This window comes from Giraffa tippelskirchi, chromosome 6, assembly GCF_054371585.1.
Source record: "Giraffa tippelskirchi isolate mGirTip1 chromosome 6, T2T-mGirTip1v1.2.pri, whole genome shotgun sequence".
Lineage (NCBI taxonomy): Eukaryota > Metazoa > Chordata > Mammalia > Artiodactyla > Giraffidae > Giraffa > Giraffa tippelskirchi.
In genome coordinates this window covers 33,624,118-33,641,359 of record NC_137280.1, presented here as the reverse complement: position 1 = coordinate 33,641,359, position 17,242 = coordinate 33,624,118, and the positions used below count along the sequence as shown (strand labels likewise).

The following is a 17,242-nucleotide window of genomic DNA, read 5'->3' as shown; positions in this document are numbered from 1 at the left end:
CTAGTTATTAAGTGTTTCATCTTTGCCAGGCACTGTTCTGGGTTCTGCAAAAAGTGTGATGAATAAGTTAGATATGGTCCCTCCCTGCAGATGACTCACAAAATAAAATATTTGGTTAATAAGGAGACATACTTTGCAAAAAAAGACTCTGCCCCTAGATATGTGCTGAGGTTGTATAGGTCCTTATCTGGTTTGGGATGAGTCATCCTGGAAATCAGTAATAATAGAAGTCATCTTTATGTTGGGGTGATTTTAATTTTTTGCACTATTCAGGTCTATTTTTCACTCTTTTGTAAATTTATTTTTATTGAAGTATAGTTGATTTACAATGTTGTAAATTGTTTACAATTGCTAATTTTAACAATGCTGTAAATAATTTACAATTGTTCATTGTAAATTACAAGTGTTCAACTTATGTTGTTTACAATTGTTGTTAATTTCTGTTATACAGCAAAGTGATTTGGTTATATATATATATATATCCATTTTTTTTTTAATATTCTTTGCCTTTAAGGTTTGTCATAGGATTTTTTTTAATTGGAGTATAATTGCTTTACAATGTTGTGTTCATTTCTGCTGTACAACAACATCAATCAGCTATAAGTATACATATATCCCCTTCTTCTAGAGCCTGTCTCCCACGCCCCCAACTCCATCCCTCTAGATCATCACAGAGCACCATGCTAAGATTCCTTGACATGTATACACTACCATGTATAAAATATAGCTAGTGGGAAGCTGCTGTATTCTTCATCCTTTATAACCATCCTGTTTGCCTTGTAAAGTTGACTGGTATGGACCCCATTGAAGTGCATGGGCTTTGGCTTCTGCTTCCCTAAGCCAATGGGACCCCCGCCCCCAGGAAACTGTAGGAAAGGGGACCTTCATGATGCCTTGGCCCTCAACATAAGGCAATGTACAAGTCCTTTCAGGGTGAACTTCTCTATGTGACTTCCTTTGAAGTCCAACATCTGCTCCCTCCTCTCTCCATTATGTCTCAGAGGTGGTAACTCAGCCACTATGTACCACCTGCAGATTACTGCATGATTCCACGGGTTTCCCGTCTATCCACTTGCATTATTATAAAAAGTTCTTTGTAAATTACTCATCCTTAAATTATTCTCATTTGAGTGGGTGTTCTGTTCCCTGGTGGGACCCTGACTAACACCTTTGTTGTATCCAAGTTTCTATTCTTTATTTACTTATTCTGCTTACATCGATTGATACCACACCCTCAGCCTGGTATAGAGGATGACACACACAGACAGTAGAATACCTGCCTAAAACAAGCACTCACACATACTCTTAGTAGGAACTGTATTAATCTGTCAACATTTAAGATGCACTGATCCCAGAAATGCCATGTAAGGAATTTATCCTGTCCATTACAGCAGTACTTGTAATAACAAGGTACAGAAATCACTGGTTAGATATATTATGGTACATTCAAACAATAGAATGACTTGCAAATATTAAAAAGAATGCAAAGATCTATATATAATAATATTGAAATGTCTCCAATCAAAGTACTCTACAGTATTTTATATTTCTATTTGGGTAAAATACACAATATAGTGTATCTGCTATATGAGTGGGTCTACACATAAAATTTGGTTTTGTATTTTTTTGGACATATAAAAGAAATTTTGAAAAGGATATGAAGAGAGACTAGGGAAACAAGACTGTTACTTCACATTCTTTTAGCTTTCTGTATCTGTTTTATTTAAAAAAAAACAACAACAAGGGCTTGAATTAATTTTTTTTAAGTAACGTAAAAATAGAAATAGAGATGTAATTTCAGCCCCCTGTTTTGCTTCACTTAATAGAGGAGTTCCGAAATAGTAGTCAGAGGAAATAAAACAACTCCCTAAAACAAATTTACAAGAAACAACATCAGTACATTAAACAATATCACTTGTGAAATCTGAAATGGCAACATTTTACTTCACTTATTTCACATGAAAATCTATTGAAACTGACTTCAAAGGCTGAACCACATGTCCTTGACAGCCACCAAGGGCCTGTTAACATAACATCTGCCTGGTTCCTCTCTTATTATTTTTGCAATACAATTATAACTGAAAGTCCCCAAACCTTGTAATTGTCAACTAACTTTTGGAAAATGTGAATGGTTGACCAAAGATTTAATGGGAAGGTCCCTCCTACACTCTCTGAACTTTGTGGTGGTCTTTGGGTACAAAATGACCCAGCTGCAGCAATCCTCAAAGATGAGCCAAAGGAGAAAATAATTGTCTTTTCAAGAAGGGTTTCTCTCTGGACATCAAAGATCTCAGAGAAGGAATCTGTATAATATTATTTCCTTTTCCCAGAATTTATTGGCATCTATCCAAGAGTTTTCACTGAAAATTAACATCCTCCTGGGTACAGATAAGTTTGATATCTGAGCTCAGCTGGGTCACCCCATTTTTGTATGAAGTACAATAATATTCTGTCCATGCCTCGGGCACTCTTATTAATCCAGCACAGTTTCATATCTCTTCTTCCTGTTTCTGCTTTTCACAAATAATCACAACAAACTAGAGATAGCAGATACTCCTGAAAGTACAAAATAATAGCTAATGCACATACAAAGCCATTGTGAGCTTTAATTTCATTCTAGGAGAATTCAGATCATGAGCATTATAATTTCTGATAGAGACTTCCATGCATGCAAGCATATTACATTAATTGTTTTCCATTCTGCTTGCTTATTGACACAGTATCTGCTGTTATTGTTACTCATGTGTGCTGTAAAGAGGCTAAATAAACAAGGTTAAAGAAAACATTTTGTAGGAGATCTTGCCCAATAAACAGGGAATACTATATTATTAGTATTCTGCTAACTCAAAATACTAGTCTTTGCTATTTTTGAATGATGCAATTAGTTCTCATCTATTAAACTATAGGCACACACTGGACTAAGTACATTACATGTATTATTGCCTTTCAACTAAATGATAATCTTTGAAATAAAGATTTCGATTCCTATTTTACAAATGAGAAGTGGAAGTTCAGGAATATTATCTGGGATTGACATAGTTAATAAATGGCAGAGCCAGTGCTTGTTTTCAATGTACATGTCTTTTCTTCTAAACCCCAAGAGTAGGATTAACTTTTTTTTTTTTTTTGCATGCTCAGTCACTCAGTTGTGTCCAATTCTTTGCAATACCATGGACCGTAGCCTGCCAGACTCCTCTGTCCATGGAATTTTCCAGATAAGAGTACTAGAGTGGGTTGCCATTTCCTTCTCCAGTGGATCTTCCCAACCCAAAGATCCAACAGGCAATTCTTGCATCTCCTGCATTGACAGGCAGAATCTTTACCACTGTGCCACCTGGGAAGCCCTGACTTTGTAGTTAGGGCTTACTACTACTGTAGTTTAGTAAGACTGACATTGTAGAGCTTTAAATCACCAAAGTGGCCACCATTTGATCTCTAAAGAAAGTGAGTTACCCAAAAGACCCAATAACTTTCCTGCCACCAAAATGAATCAGCAGTTCATATCCCAATGTTGAAAAACCAAAGTTAGAAACTTCTGATATTTCTACTCACCCACTTTTCTGCCCCTAACTGCGGCTTCAAAAAGACCCTTCTATGGGTTTTCCTGGAAATATTCAGACTCTCCAAACCTCTACTTAGAGGGGTTTTTATTGCCCCATATTTGGGCAATAGAACTACAAAGTGAAAGAGAGATGACAAAATTCAAGCAAATGCATCACAAAAAGTCCCTTTCTGGAGACTCACAGACTTAGAAAATGAACTTATGGTTGCCGAGGTGGGGGGTGGGTGGCGGGGAGGGACAGTTAGGGAGTTTGGGATGGACATGTACACACTGCTGTATTTAAAGTGGATCACCGACAAGGACCTACTGTAGAGCACAAGGAACTCTGCTCAGTGTTATGTGGCAGCCTGGATGGGAGGGCAGTTTGGGGGAGAATGGATACATGTATATGTCTGACTGAGTCCCTTCACTGTTCATCTGAAACTATCACCACATTGTTAATCAGCTATACCTCAATACAAAATAAAGAGTAAAAAAAAAAGATGATATTACTAGTTGGACAGAGCATAAGAGACATGGAGATACCGAGGACACCTTTCTTTCTCAGTTAGTACAAAATAATGAACAAAAATATCTTTCTGTGTAATATATTTCAACACAAGATGTGATCAGAATAAAATATTGAAATATAAAACAAAATCCTTTCTGGATTGTTTTAAAACACAGATCATGGCTGAGAAGACTTTGTTTATGAGAGAATGAGATTTCCTTTTTCCAGAGAAACTCCTCTCACTTCTTTGCCTATAAACAAAAGGGCAATAATCCAAGTAATGTCTCAGGCTGAGTACAAAACCACAGCCACGGGAATCTTGGAAAGGGCTTTTAATAAATGCAAGGATTATACCAACGGCCACACTGATTGGGCAATGGCATGCGTTCCTTTTGATGATGTGCCTGCCCTCTCAGTAGATTGTATGGATCAGTTACCATATCCGTTTGAGCTCAGAGTCACTCTCAGGATGAATACTCCATTATTCAATCCAAATCGCAGAACACAAAGCTTGAAGGGGCTACAGAGGTCTTTAATTTCAACTTTTCCAATTTCTCCCTGCCCCAGCAACCCATCCCTCAATTCATGTTTTACAGACGAAGGGTGGCATGATTACTGCCTTGCCAATAAATAGCTAAATTAGGACTCTAAACCAAATTTCTGAATTCCTGACCCTCTGCTCATCCCACAACATGAGAGGACTTCATTTTGAATCCTGGCTAGTTTCTTAACAGTGGGCAAACAAACTCTCTAAATCTCAAATTTCCCCATCTGTAAAGTGGGAACAATGGTACTTGTCTTATAGTCTTGTTCTGTGATGACTGTGAAGAGGTTAATGCTGTGCTTGATACATGGTAAGTGCCAAGTTAATATGTTATCATCATCATCATCATCATTAATATAATCTTCTCAAGTCAAAGTCTATTCTCTAAGATGTGATACACATATGGGTTTTAAAATTACATTTACCCTCTATGAATGCTCAATTGTCATTGTAAGTTGAATTAAGGTCAAGTATAACATAATATGGGATTCCCAGGTGGCTCAGTGGGTAAAGAATCCACCTGCAATGCAGAAGATGCAGGTTTCATCCCTGGGACGAACCCCTAGAGGAGGGCATGACAACCCACTCCAGTATTTTCACTCTTAGAGGATCCCATGGACAAAGGAGTTTGGTGGACTACAGTCCAAGGTATTGCAAAAAGTCAGACTGAGGCAACTGAGCACGCATGCACATAATGTAACATATATATGTAATACATAATTTTTCTTCCTATTTACCCTTCTTTTGGATTAACTTCTAACAGATCAAGGAGAAAAGGTCTGCAGTAAGACACATGAGAATGGGAAGACCCTCTTATCTACTTTAACCATCTCTTTCAACTGCATGTCCCATGACAGTCATCAGCATCACTATTCACTAATTGATTTGCTATGTCAGAAATATGGTGACCTTTTCCTTTTTAAATTAATTTTAATTGGTATACAGTTGATGTGCAATGTTGCATGATCTTCTTCAACTACTACTTTTCTACATTTTCATCCAACACTTCAAGCTAATCAGTGACTCAGTTCTGTAAGTCTTTTTACTCTTACCCGTATATAGTCTACCCCATTGCTCCATCTTCATCATAATGACATAAATGCTGACCCTCACCATTTATCACTTGAATTATTTAAGAATCTCCTATTGCTCCCCACTCCCCATTTTCCACGTGACAGCCAGAGGTATCACTCTAAAACAAAACAAAACAAAACAAAACAAAGATCATGTTTTTGTTTTGTCAAAAAACATTCATGGACCCCAACTGTCCACAGAATAAAGCCTAAACTCTTCCACAAGACATACAAGACAAAAAGCCCTCTTCAGCCTCAATTCTCAACTATTTTGACCTCAGATGCTGAAATACTTGTAGTTTCCCGAACATGCCAAGATTTCTGGCCTTTCTTCTAATCATGCTCTTCTCATGACACTATCTGTTTGATGATTAACTTCTTTTTACCCTTCAAAACTCAGCTCAGGTTATTCCTCCCTGAAGGCAGCTTCCTCTGTATTTAACAGACCTCTCACTCCCCAGGTCTCATTGCTGTGAATTTCATATGCCTCTATTATTATACTGTTTTGGAATTTTTTACTTGTCTTGCTCCTCCACTAATTGGAAATTTCCTGGCTAGAGGGTGTTTTCTTCTTATTGGTACCTTCATGTCTATCCTAATATCTGGCAGAGAGTGAGCACTCAATTGATTAGTTTTCATGAATGAGAACGTCCCAGACCCTTGTGATTGATAATCAGTTATTGCTACGTGATACTGCATTTGGTTTACATATTTTAGAGACGGAATGCTGGATGAAGCTCCATGTACCATTGGCTGTGGAGTCAGTTCTCACAACCATAAAACAGGGTGTGCACAACCACAACTCCAGAGACCTTTAATCTGGTCTGGAATATGATGCAACACTGGCACCACCCTCTGTCTTTCTTTCCAAAGAATACACTGGACCTTTAAATATGGTTTCCATCTGTGATGATTAGAACCCAACGTGATGTGATGCTCTCTCACAACTTCCATCCTTCCATCCCAGAGTCATCAGTGGAATTTTGAAATCTTCATGTAAAATACAGGATGGATAATTATGAATACTTTTGTACACAATAACTCAGAATTGCGCATGAACGGTAGGGTAGTCATTGTACTTAATATGAAGTATGGTCAATTTCACAGGCATGCCTTGACATGTTCAGAGTTTTCTGGCAATGTATTGATGTAAAGGACTACATTTTCTCAAAAATTTCAAAACAATTATATAATAAGTACTGCCTATGTGCTAAGACTTATTCTAAACTCATTACACATACTGACTGTTTTGATTCTCCCAATAACCCCAATGAAGGAACTACCATTATTACTTCTATCTTAGTGATAGAAACTGATGCTCAGAAATTTGTCTTTGTTTATCTTTTATTGTTTGTACCTAGTATTCAGTTCATTTTAGTTCCGTTTAGTTGCTCAGCTGTGTCCAACTCTTTGCGACCCCATGAATCGCAGCATGCCAGGCCTCCCTGTCCATCACCAACTCCTGGAGTTTACCCAAACTCATGTCCATCGAGTTGGTGATGCCATCTAATCATCTCATCCTCTGTCGTCCCCTTCTCCTCCTGCCCCCAATCCTTCCCAGCATTAGAGTCTTTTCCAATGAGTCAACTCTTCACATGAGGTGGCCAAAGTATTGGAGTTTCAGCTTCAGTATCAGTCCCTCCAATGAACACCCAGGACTGATTTCCTTTAGGATGGACTGGCTGAATCTCCTTGCAGTCCAAGGGACTCTCAAGAGTCTTCTCCAACACCACAGTTCAAAAGCATCAATTCTTCAGCGCTCAGCTTTCTTCACAGTCCAACACTCACATCCATACATGACTACTGGAAAAACCGTAGCCTTGACTAGACAGACCTTTGTTGTCAAAGTAATGTCCCTGCTTTTTAATATGCTATCTAGGTTGGTCATAACTTTCCTTCCACCTAGTATTATTAACATTCAAATAATTTTTGAATGCATGAATGAATACCACACTACCAATAATTAGTTACTGTGATCTTTATTCCTGTCTCAGGAAAAAATAATGTTTATCTACCTGAGATGACAAGACCACATATGAATTGACCTTTGAAATGACTTTCACTTTCTCAAAAAGAAGATTGTGGAGCATTCTCATTTTAAAATAGAGATAACAACTCCTTAAGTTTCTGTGTCATACACTTGACATTTCACTTTTTCCAAAATTCTGTCCTTTACACTACTGTGAAATTTCAGTATGATATATGATACGTATCAAACTTTTGCCTTAGCCATGTATCCAGCAGTTATTCATTTAATGCGCCAGACACTCTCCTAGATGTCAAGGAAACCAAGATGTATGAGACAAGCTCCTTCTCTTGAGGAACTTATAATCAAATGGAGGAGACATGCAGATAACCACATTAATACTCATATCTATTAATATTGTGTACATACTTGGTGCATTTTGTACACATTTTCTTATTTAATCTTGACAAGGAACTTCCAGGGTAAGCCGAGGAAATCAGGGGTATAATTGGTCCAAGATCACTTCACTAATAAGGGTTGAATTAGGATTTAAACCTAGGAGCAGGGCTCATCATATGACACTATGGACAGTAATGTTAAGTACTTTAATCGAGAGACTCATGGGGAAGGCAGAATAACATAGAGGAGAGAGAAAGTAATTTTTCCACTGACAAGAGAAAGGAAGATCTGTATGTTTTTCTGCACTCATGTATATGAGGCAGAGAGAGCTTCCTAGAAGAAATTTTAGCTGTGGAGAGAAGTTAAACTCACAAAACAATTGGTTAAGGTCCCAGAATTAAAAGTAATTAGCACAACATTGTAAATCAACTATACTTCAATAAAATTAGTTAGCTGTTGCTGGGAAACGAGTAACATATAGTTAGTGTTAGTCGCTCAGTGGTGCCCAACAACTCTTTTCGACCCCATGGACTGTAGGCCACCAGGCTCCTCTGTCCATGAAATTCTCCAGGCAAGAATACTAGAGTGGGTTGCCATGCCCTCCTCCAGGGGAGCTTCCTGACCCAAGGACAGAAGCCAGGTCTCCTGCATTGCAGGCAGATTCTTTACCATCTGAGCCACCAGGGAAGCTGGAGCTACATGTAAGGGAGTGGTAATAGACAATGCGATTGTCCATCTAAGAAACTTCTACTTCATCTTATTGGACATGGGATTTTATGATAATTCAAATGGGATTTTATGATAATTCAAATAATTGTATTTGAATTTTTATAAAAGATAATTAGCTATCTCTAAAGGATTGTTTAAGAAGGAGAAAGATTGAGAGCAAAAATGTCAGTCTAGACAATAGCAAATAAGGATCTGAACTAGGGAAGGAACATTGTTGGGGCTGGAGAACATATCACTAGTAGGATATTTAACACAAAGGATCAATAGAATTCATGGATTGAATGTGGGCACACTTACAGTCTGGCAATCTATTGAATTTAGCCCTGTAGCACATTTATTTCTTTAGCTGTCTTGAGTGGTTATGGAATTTAAACAATATCTGATTTTACCAGGCACTTACTATGTGCCAGATATAAATTCAAACCATCACAAAAACATGTGGTAGGTACTATCACTATTCTTATTATAGCCATAGAAAGTAAGACATAGAAAATTTAAATAACTTCCCTAAGGATATAGAGCTACTGTAATGCAAACTGTAAAGCTATGCCAAGACTTCCTGTTCCCGACATGGCTATAATGGCTGGCAGTATTGCTACTGGACAGCCCTCAGCTCCCAGTCCCATTAAGGGAAGAGAGCCACATTTCCCAAAGCCATAATAGCTTTTCCAGGGGAAGCCTAGGCTTCCCTCGTGGCTCAGATGGTAAAGAATCCACCTGCAATGCGGGAGACCTGGGTTCGATCCCTGGGTTGGGAAGATTCCCTAGAAGAGGGCATGGCAACCCACTCTAGTATTCTTGCCTGGAGAATCCGCACGGACAGAAGAGCCTGGCAGGGGTCCCCAAGAGTTGAACACAACTGAGCAACTAAGCACAGCACACAGCACAGGGGAGGTCTAAAACCAATAACTGGTAGCAGCAGGGTTACAAAGCCCCTAACAAGCTTGACAAAGTTCTGAAAGCCCATCCCAGTTCAGTTCAGTTCAGTTGCTCAGTCCTGTCCGACTCTTTGTGACCCCATGGACTACAGCATGCCAGGCTTCCCTGTGCATCACCAACTCCCAGAGCTTACTCAAACTCATGTCCATAGAGTCGGTGATGTCATCCAACCATCTCGTCCTCTATCGTCCCCTTCTCCTCCCACGTTCAAACTTTCCCAGCATCAGGGTCTTTTCCAATGAGTCTGTTCTTTCCATCAGGTGGCCAAAGTATTGGAGCTTCAGCATCAGTCCTTCCAATGAATATTCAGAACTGATTTCCTTTAGGATTGACTGGTTTGACTCTCCTTGAGAGTTCAAGGGACTCTCAAGAGTCTTCTCCAGCACCACAGTTCAAAACCATCAAGTCTTTGGCACTCAGCTTTCTTTATGGTCCAACTCTCACATCCATACATGACTACTGGAAAAAAACATAGCTTTGACTAGACGGACTTTTGTTGGCAAAGTAATGTCTCTGCTTTTTAATATGCTATCTAGACTGGTCATAGTTTTTCTTCCAAGGAGCAAGTGTCTTTTAATTTCAGACTACAGTCACGATCTGCAGTGATTTTGGAGGCCAAGAAAATAAAGTCTCTCACTGTTTCCATTGTTTCCCCATCTATTTGCCATGAATTGATGGGACTGGATGCCATGATCTTAGTTTTTTGAATGTTGAGTTTTAAGCCAGCTTTTTCACCCTCCTCTTTCACTTTCATCAAGAGGCTCTTTTTAGTTCCTCTTCACTTTATTCCATAAAGGTGGTGTCCTCTGCCTATCTGAAGTTATTGATATTTCTCCCAGCAATCTTGATTCCAGCTTGTGGTTCATCCAGCCTGACATTTCACATGATGTACTCTGCAAATAAGTTAAATAAGCAGGGTGACAACATAAAGACTTGACATATTCCTTTCCCTGTTTGGAACCAGTCTGTTGTTCCATGTCCGGTTCTAACTGTTGCTTCTTGACTTGCATGCAGATTTCTCAGGAGGCAGGTAAGGTGGTCTGGTATTGTCATTTCTTGAAGAATTTTTCACAGTTTGTTGTGATCCATACAGTCAAAGACTTTGGTATAATCAATAAAGAAGAAGCAGATGTTTTTCTGGAACTTTCTTGCTTTTTCTATGATCCAACAGATGTTGGCAACTTGATCTCTGTTTCTTCTTCCTTTTCTAAATCCAGCTTGAACATCTGGAAGTTCTCGGTTCACGTACTGTTGAAGTCTCGCCTGGAGAATTTTGAGCACTATTTTGCTAGCGTGTGAGATCGGCTTCAGACAACTCCATGAGTCTAGTTTGGTAGGAGTCTACATAGCTCTGCTTCTCTTTTTGTCCAATGCTGCTTCCCTCCTTAACCCCCACAGCTTTGATCTCAAGAGCACTCCATAATAAACACCCTACACTGATCTTCATCTTAGAGTATCCTCTCAGGACTCTCTTCTAAACAGCCACCAAATGACAGGGATAGCATTGGAATTCAATTGGACTGGTTGTAATAGCCATGGTTTAAAACACTTTTCTATATACCTCTGCAAAATCAAAGACCGTAGGGCAATGTCCAGGACTGCAAAAATGATTAACAAATGAACACATTATGACTTCTACTTTTTGCATTACTTCATGATGCAGAAAAGTCATTCAATAATATTATTCTTGAAAAGAAGAGAATTGAGAAGCTGCTGAACTATCTATGTATTGTCAAAATCAAGAGAGGAGACCATTTCAAGAAATAGGAACTAGTCAACTATATCAAGTACTAAAGGAAGACTAAATGTAATAAGGACTAATAAGTGACCACTGACTCCGGAAATGGGATAGTTTGGGCAGTCCAAGTGAGGTCTGTTGACATGACACGATGCAAGTGTGACCTACACTACTGTGTTACGGAAAGAACAGGATGATGAGAGAATGAGATGGAAGAACGTAAGGTTGAGGAGTTACTGCAAACTATGCTCTCAAGGAGATTGGCTTTCAAGGGAGACAGGATGGAGACTTGGGGTTTTCTAACAGTGTTCATCTGTGAAGGCTGAGCTGGGTCTATGTCTGGGACATAAGCACAGGGATCCTGGAGTAATATCGTTTGTAATAAGGTGGCACAGTGGTAAGGAATCCGCCTGCCAATGGAGGAGACGCAGGAGACATGAGTTCGATCCCTGGGTTGGGAAGATCCCCTGGAGTAGAAAATAGGCAACCCACTCCAGGATTCTTGCTTGGAAAACCCCATGGACAGAGTAGCCTGGTGGGCTACAGTTTATAGGGTCGCAAAGAGTAGGACACGACTTAGTAACTGGACAGCAAAAACAATGAATCTTAAGCAAACATCTGAGGTTCTATGAACAGTCATTCACATCACATCTTCTCCTTTCTCAAGAACTGGAGGTTCCCTAAACTGAATCCTCAAATCCCACACTGTGATGTGGTCAGGCCGCATGGTTGGTCACTTTGTGCCTGGTGCCTGTATTTGTCAATTTTTTGGAAGCCAAGTTTCAGGTAAGAAGTTCCTGACCTAAGGCCACAGGGGTGGGTGGCCTGGGGAATTAACCACAGGAAGTATTTCCCACGAACCCACAGAGCACAGAAACCATGTTTGAAATGCTGATGTTTGTGCTCGTTTATTCTCAGCAGCGTGCAGTACCAAGCATTATGTAATAGAGGCAATAGCAGCTAAAACTTTAAAAAATAATCTCTGTGGTAAATTTGAAAACAAAATGTTGAAGCCTGGAACATTTCAGATTTTCCACTCAGTGGATTGAATTGCCAGATACTTCAGTATCACTTTCTCTCTATTTAGCTCTGGAAAGCAAAGATCAAATGCATGACCTCCCAATTTCCATGTTCTGGAAGGAATAGACACTTAGCTTTGAAATGGAAACCGAGCTCTGAAACATGGTACTATGTAGATGCAAATACATGTTATTGAAGTTGTATGGATATCTTATAGAAAGTGGGATCTTTTCTGTTAGTTATGATGATCCATGTAACTCCCAGCTTATTGTAACTCACTGTAACTGGGTTGAGAGATTATGTGTCAATGGTCTTGCCCAGATCTCTTGTGGCTTAAAAAAAGAGTAGTGTGAGAACTCTTAATTGATAAATTCTAAAATCCTCCCTCAATTTCCCTTTTTTTTTTTTTTTTTCTGGATAAATTAGTATGGACTTTATTATTATTATTTTTTTTTGAAGTTTTCTTTACAAAAGGTTTTTAATTACACTTTCAACTTTTTAAATCAACATCAGATTTTCTACTTCTTCCTGTGTCAGTTTTGGTAAATTGTGTTTTTCAAGAAATTTTTTCCTTTTATTTTTTTTTTATTTTTTTTATTTTTTAATAAATTTATTTATTTTAGTTGGGGGCTAATTACTTTACAATATTGTAATAGTTTTTGCCATACATTGACATGAATCAGCCATGGGTTTACATGTGTTCCCCTTTCCCTTTTAAACCATTTTAGCAGGTAGAACTTTTAATCTCCAAACCTCTTAGCAAGAAATTTAATATTATTCTCTTTCAGTAAATCAGATGGCCTGTTCTCACCTTCCACGTTTCTGAAAAAAGTAAGAAAACGTAACCAGGCTTCAGTATGACACCTCCTCCCCAGTGTAATACAAGAATAATACAAGAACAGTGGCAGTCTCATGCCATCTAGGACGTTCAGTGATGGACACTCTGCCCATTACCCTTAAAACCAGGTGACTACACAACGTTATAGATGTGTATGTGTGCACATTTGTGTATGAGTGCACATTGTGTGTGTGTGTGTATGTGTGTTTGTGTGTTGGAAGAGGAGGTGATTCTCCCCTAAGGGTTGAGCCTTAACAATCAGTGTCAAGCATCCCAATCTATGCAGCCATTCCCATGTGAGGTCACTCATACAATCTAGGCCCTACAAAGGGTCCCTCTACTAAAGAAAACTAGTAAAATGCCATCTCTTCCAATTTCAAAAAGTGAAAGTGAAAGTTGCTAAGTCGTGTCTGACTCTGTGACCCCATGAACTGTAGCCCACCAGGTTCCTCTGGCCATGGAATTCTCCAGGCAAGAATACTGGAGTGGGTTGCCACTTCCTTCTCTAGGGGATCTTCCCAACTCATGGACTGAACCCTGGTCTCTCACATTGCAGGTGGATTCTTTACTGTCTGAGCCACCAGGAAAGCCCAATTTCTGGGGAAGCTTTAAAAATAATTTTAAAATGTTTTTTTCATAATTTATTCCACTTCTATCTTTTCAAATTCTTGAAGCCTTTCTTCGTAAAAGATGAGACTCAAGGTCCCAAAGGATATTCTAGAAATGGGTGAGAAATAACTGGTTGGTAATTATCAACTCTATCTTTTGTCAAAAGCTAATAATACAGGCCCCTACCCAACCAGAGGCATGGAAACACAAAGTTTAAAACACTTTCTTGAAAAGGAAGCTTGAAAGAGTCACAGTTTTTTCCCAGAGCAACGCAAATTTAATGTCTGAACTGTGCTATACACTCTTCACCTCCCAGCCCTTATCATATTGGCATGTTTCTGACAAATGAGACTTCCCAGAAGGAATATGCATCCATGTGAGGTTTTGACCTTCAGTGTCTGGCTCTGGATGAAAGCAGCTGGGAGTACACGACAGTCACATTCTCTCTTAAAATAAAAGCAGCAACAAAAATCCTGCTCCTGCCTCTCAAAAAGCTATTCCTCCAACTTCAAATGAAGGTGTGTAACTGCAGCTTTCACCAAATGTCTTGACATCAAATTACTTGATTGAAAGATAAATACAGAATGGGATGTTGCTTTTGCTGAAAGATATAATGATTGAGATATACATTCTAACAGAAACATCATTGCTTTGTTTCACTAAATATTATCCATTCTTTCCACACAACTAAAATTTAAAACCAGAATATTATCCAATTTTCATAGAAGTCACAAAGAGAGAACTAAGCTGAACAGTAAAATGTGTAGAAACTGGGGGTTTTAAATCAGCCTCTGGAATATATATAATCTCAGCTTTATTTCTGTTCATTAAATTCTATTCCACCATTTCTCCTTCTATAATTCAATCACTTTTTTTCTCCCATTTAAAAAATACTCTTTTCCCAGCTCTCTGCTTGTCTCTGAAGTGTCCCTCGAAAATACTACGCTTAAGAATATCTGGTCAGGAATATCATCCGTTTATTTATTCTCCAAATGGGATACATAAACGAAACAAATAGACATAAATTCTTGCATTCTTGGAACTGATAATGGGGGAAATGGATGGAAGACAGGCAATAAATAATAAACAGAATAAACAAGCAAAATATATGGCATACTGCATGGTGATAAGTGCTACAGAAAAACATATGGCAGGATCAGCAGTACTGGGAAGCAGGAAGTGGGTGTGCAGTTTGTGATTTTAAATAGATAGGGTAGTTAGATGGACTTTCTTTAGACAACAATATTTAGGCAAAGGTTTGAAGCAGGTACAAGTGCAAGGTGGGTGTCTGGGGGAAGAGCGTAGATGACAGCAGTTGCCTGCAGCAGAGCAGATGGCCAGTGCAAAGGTCCTCAAGCAGGAAGTGCCTAACGAACAGGAGGAAGATCAAGCAATCCAGAGCAAGCAAGGGAAAACTAATAGGGGAAGATATCACAGAGACAGAGTGGGGTAAGGAGTGTCTACTGACACTTTCAGGATTTTGGCATTTATTCAGTGAGATGTAAGTCACTGGCGTGCTGTTCTGAGATGTAAGCCATTGGAGTGCTGTTTTTGTTTTTTTTTTAGCCCTAGGCAATCACTGACTTGCATTACGCCTCTATTCGTGTACTTTTAAAATATATTTATTTTTAATTGAAGGATAATTGCTTTACAACACATTAGAAGGTTTTTAACAAAAGAATGTTATGATCCTTCTTGGTTTTTAGAAAGATGACTCTGACTGCTGAGTTGGGAACAGACTGAGGAGGAAGCCACAGAGAGAAGGACTGGTTAGGAGGCTACTGCAATGATCCAGGCAATAGGTGATTATAGCTCACACGAGGGAGGAAGAAGAGGAGGTAGGAAGAAGTTCTCACTTGACCACTTTTTAGATCTATTTTGAAGGAGGAGCCAAAAGAATGTCCTGAGAGATTGGACGTTGGATGTGAAAAAAATGGTCCACCTTTCCCAATGTCAATATCCTGCATGAAAGATAAACTCTGCTTTAACTTCCCCACCTCAAGCAGTTTCTTCCTCTTAGTGCTAAAATCTTTTATTTTTTTAATTTAATTTAAAAAAAAAAAATTGGCAGCACCATGCAGCATGTGAGATCTCAGTTCCTTAACCAGGAATCGAACCTGTGGTCCCTGCATTGGAAGAGTGGAGTCTTAAACACTGGACTGCCAGGGAAGTCCCTGAAATAGTTTTTATATAACACTAACATTTCACGTAGATTCTTATATCTTTGCTGTTTCATCCCACACAGACTTAGATGGGAAATAAAATGTTTACGGGGTTATAACTGCTTGACTGTGGGAGAGGCCCGTCTGTATGGAAGTGGGATACACTAGGAGGTTTGTTTTTTGTTTTTCATTAGCTCTCCTTAAAGAAAACTGGCCAGCGATTAAATTGTCACAGAACAAACAGAAGCTGTACTCAGTTCACAATTTATGAGGCTGATCTAATTTATGAGGCTGTTGACAATTCCATCACAGTTCTGAAAGTTACAGCTTTGATTTTTCTCCAAAACATCAAGATATTCTATTTGGGTGTTGCTGGGACAGAAGCGAGAGGAATCTTCGCATTTGAGCAAGATGATTGTCAAAGGGAGCAATACTAAACATGAGATGGTCTTGCCCATTTTTGCCCAAAGCCAGCTGTACGGAAAATAATAGTCAAGTACATAGAGTGCTTCTCAGTGGACTGAGCTGTTTTACATGCATCCACCTATGTAATCCTCCCAGCAAACTGGTGGATTATGTGTTGTTGGCTGCATAGCACAGAGAAACATATTGCCTCACAATATGTATATTGATTTCCCCAGGTCATATCACTGGTAAATGGCAGAGCTAGGCTCAAAACTGGGTTCAGAATTTAGTTCTAGTCATATTTCTACTATGTTGCATTGATGGATCTGAAAAGAGAAAGTAGACCGGAAAAGAACAATGTTATTTCACAGTCTTGTTAAGGATGGGTCTTTCCAGCAACATAAGGGGGTGGTGTTCAACAAGTCTGTGAGATCTCTAAGGCCTTGACCTGAGATGCAGACTCACCCAGGACCAAACTCTGCCTATTTCATTTCCGTCCAGATGGAAGCCTTCAGCCTCCACCAGCTCCAAAAGGAGTAATTCCTCCAGACTCTGTGTTTTGATTGTAGAGGACATTCATTTCCTGCCCCTAAACTCCTTAGGTGCATCCCACGTGGTGCTAGTGATAAAGAATCTGCCTGCCAATGCAGGAGATGCAAGAGACACAGGATCGATCCCTGGGTCAGGAAGATCCCCTAAAGATGGTAAAGGCAACCCATTCCAGTATTCATGCCTGGGAAATCCCATGGACAGAGAAGCCTGGTGGGC

The 17,242-nt window shown here is 39.2% G+C and overlaps 1 protein-coding gene across 15 annotated transcripts in view; it reads right to left on the bottom strand.

Annotated features, from left to right (window-relative positions):
- COLEC10 (collectin subfamily member 10) overlaps positions 1-17,242 on the bottom strand; it is a 484,235-nt gene that overhangs the window by 79,192 nt on the left and 387,801 nt on the right. The gene's annotated exons all lie outside the window — the stretch shown is intronic.